Raw genomic sequence first — 3,346 nt, 5'->3', positions numbered from 1 at the left:
TTCCTTCCTTCCTTCCTTCCTTCCTTCCTGTCTTTCCTTCTTAGGTATATTTCACATGTCTTCCACAGTATTTCTTTCCATGTGGTTCACGCTTGTCGTAGTCCTACCTGTGTTATATTTCATTGTTTTCCCATAGAGTGGGTTAATGTCCTTACATTTTTATGAGCTTTTGAAGAAATTAAACTGGATATGCACTTTTTTCCCTGCAATTTAAGTGGTTAGAGAAAGGTTTTGAGGCAGGAGGATAAATTCACATGAGGTTGTGTACAGCCTTCTTTTGATGGCCCATATTTCCTTCTCTTTTCTGCAATTTTGTTAAATATCCTGTACAAAGGTTCCTTGCACTAATGTGAGGTTTATTCTATCTGCGAATGTGTGTGGGATGCCACTGGGATGCCACTGTGCTACATACTATTCTCTACAATTTAATGAGTAGCATTAAGAATTGATAGACTCCTAATGGTTCCTCCCATCTCCACCGGGATCCTGCAGCAGTCATTGATCCCTAGGGGTTGCTAGCCCTGAGATATTTTCCCTATCCAGGTTGCCTACTTATCAGTTTGACCTGTTTTTCTACAGACTGCAAAATATTAATGAAAATTAGAACTTTCTGAGTTTCTTTTCAGCAAACTGATGGGGAAGAGAGAGTTTGTAGAGGAATAATAGAAAACAAAAAAGAGCCGTGTTGAATTCCTTATTATTTTTGTTATTGGATGGAGTGTATGCCTCAACTTTGTTTTTCTGTTTGTTTGTTTGTTTGTTTTCCTGTTGATGAGTTTTTGTGACTTTTTGGCTGGTTTGAAACCAGTTTATAAAATTGAATTATATTCTAGAGAAGGAGGTTTTAAGCTTCAGCTCCACTCAAATTTTATTCAAAAGTCCATAAAGGTAATTTCTGACCTAAAGAACTAAAGACTATGCCAATTTTATTCAACGTAAGGACTATATCAACTTTATTCAGCCAGAATAATACCCAAATATTATATAGATGTTATAAAAACTCACTGGCTCTAAGAATGTATACATGGACAATATCATTAGTTATTTTACCTACACTATTAAAAATACTACCAAATCTAATATTTAGCTGATTACTACTTTACAGAAGGATACAAGAAAACTGAAAATTCACCAACTAAAAATGCTTTAAATTAATAATAATCTCTTGCACTGCTTATGATCCCATTAAACAGAAGTTGCATTCCTCTGCTACCTAGGTTAATTGTAAAGGAAGCCCTTAAGTATGATACATTCTAGAATATTCTTTTTGAAATATTTTAATTGCTAAAAAGTGTATTTGCCATTCAAAAAGATGGTGTGTTGTGAAAAATATCACTAGACATGTTGACAGAAGACCCAGCTGTGTCCATAAGCATTGACCCTTACTAGGTATTCTTAGGCATTTCATTATAACTTTTTTTTTGAACTTCAGTTTTCCACTTTAGAGAACAAAGTTATTGATCTTAAAATCACTTTCCTTTCTAAAATTTTATGACTTCATGATTTTTATAGTTCCTTCCAAAGGAAAGTATATGATTTATGCCTCTTTACATTAAAAAGCCTTTTTTTCCCTGAGATTTGTTTCAGATATTCACCTAAAAATCACCTATGTGAGACTATCTTTTAAAACATTTTCTTAAGATCTTTTCCTTCATATCTCCCACTGACCTTTCAGTCTCTTTGCAATTCCTTTTTATCCTCCTCTTGTCTGACTACATGAAACCATATTTACTTTCCCTTTGCTAATGCAAATTCTGCTTCCTCTCCCTTCATCCTTTGTTCCCACTCCACATGCGGTTTTTTACCTGGCCATATGAAAGTCACTCTCACCAAGCATATTTCCCTAATCTACTTTTGTCTGTAAAGTGGATTATGAAACTTTTGAATAAAAGGCATTATACCAGAACATGCTGAACTGCATAGCACTTAACTCTTCAGTATTCTATTCGTGGCAGTATTCAAAAATAGACCTGTATTTCGGGAAAGATAAATGAACCAAGCTGGGAAAGATTGGTTTTTCCTCGTAGGGGTTACCATACTTTTTATAGCATTCCACTTGGTTAGTAGGAAGCTTTGAAAAAAAAATATCAGCATGTTCCTCCCAATCAGCTGCTAGTTTAGATCATTTTCAAAGAAATCTCCTATGTATCCAGAATCCTAACCAATTCACAATTCTATGATTTCATATTGTTGTGCCAGCCACATATGTAGCTCAGGCAAGATTTATTTTCTCACCATGTTACTTTTTAACTTTAATAATCCTGGTGCTCAGAGGTCAAAAGATTATTTGATATTGAAAGAGAGTGAGCCTACTTGTCAGATTTCCTCAGTGCTCTTTTATATAATTTCCCTGCTATCATCACCAAAGTGTTATACCAACCTTTACTTTGTCCGCAGAATCAGTTTTCCACATCTGCTTGCTAAGTTCTCACTGTCTTAACACAATTCCAGGAAGCTTGTCCTGTTTTCTTTTCTAACTAAAAGAATAAAAATAAAATCCAATTAAGAGATCAGTGAATTAAAGAACTAAAACTTCCTGACCTGGTCTGGACATCTAAATTCCCAAGTAAAAATGTGCATTTCATGCTTCTGACTGTCTTTTTAGCCACCATCCAAATAAGTTCATTGGGTAATATTTTATACTAGGTAAATACATACCTTCTTTGCTGCTTCTTTATTTTTAATGATGTCAGTTTCAAGAACAAAGCGGCCAGGTATGTAGGGTGATTTTGCTTAAATAATTTGTACTGTACCCAGGATTATGTGTTTGATTAATGTGTCTAGTAACCCTGCTGCTGCTTAGTTGGGACCATTAACATTAAAAATAAAATAACTCATAATAACCAGGAAGGTTTTATTATTAAGTCATTTTTTTTTTTTTATGACAGGGAAGTCAATGGCATGCGCATGAATTTGGTAAAGTTGGTTAGGTACAGGGAATTAAACAGCATAAGATTCTTGGAAATGTTGTGTAAAAATAAGATAAATTTTAAATAAATATAATTGTGGTGGTGATCATTCTCTATTGGTATTCATTCTTCCCTTTCTCCTTTTAGAGATGAAACTTCCTGAGTTTTACCTGTTCGCCACAGCTACGTGCCTTAGTTTTCAATCTTCCTGTGTAGGCTGCTTTTTCAATAAAATTGTAACTATGAGTTTGAATTAGAAATTTAAGTGTAATTCATAATGCATTTTCCCCTTTCCTCCTTCCTCCCTTCCTCCTTCCCTTCTTTCTTTTCTTTCTCTTTCTTTTCTTCTCTTTTTTCTTTCTTTCTTTCTTTCTTTCTTTCTTTCTTTCTTTCTTTCTTTCTTTCTTTCTTTCTTTCTCTCTCTCTCTCTCTCTCTC

Source organism: Colobus angolensis, unplaced genomic scaffold (assembly GCF_000951035.1).
Source record: "Colobus angolensis palliatus isolate OR3802 unplaced genomic scaffold, Cang.pa_1.0 Scaffold69, whole genome shotgun sequence".
In the NCBI taxonomy this organism is placed as follows: domain Eukaryota; kingdom Metazoa; phylum Chordata; class Mammalia; order Primates; family Cercopithecidae; genus Colobus; species Colobus angolensis.
Note: the sequence above shows the minus strand (reverse complement) of the source record.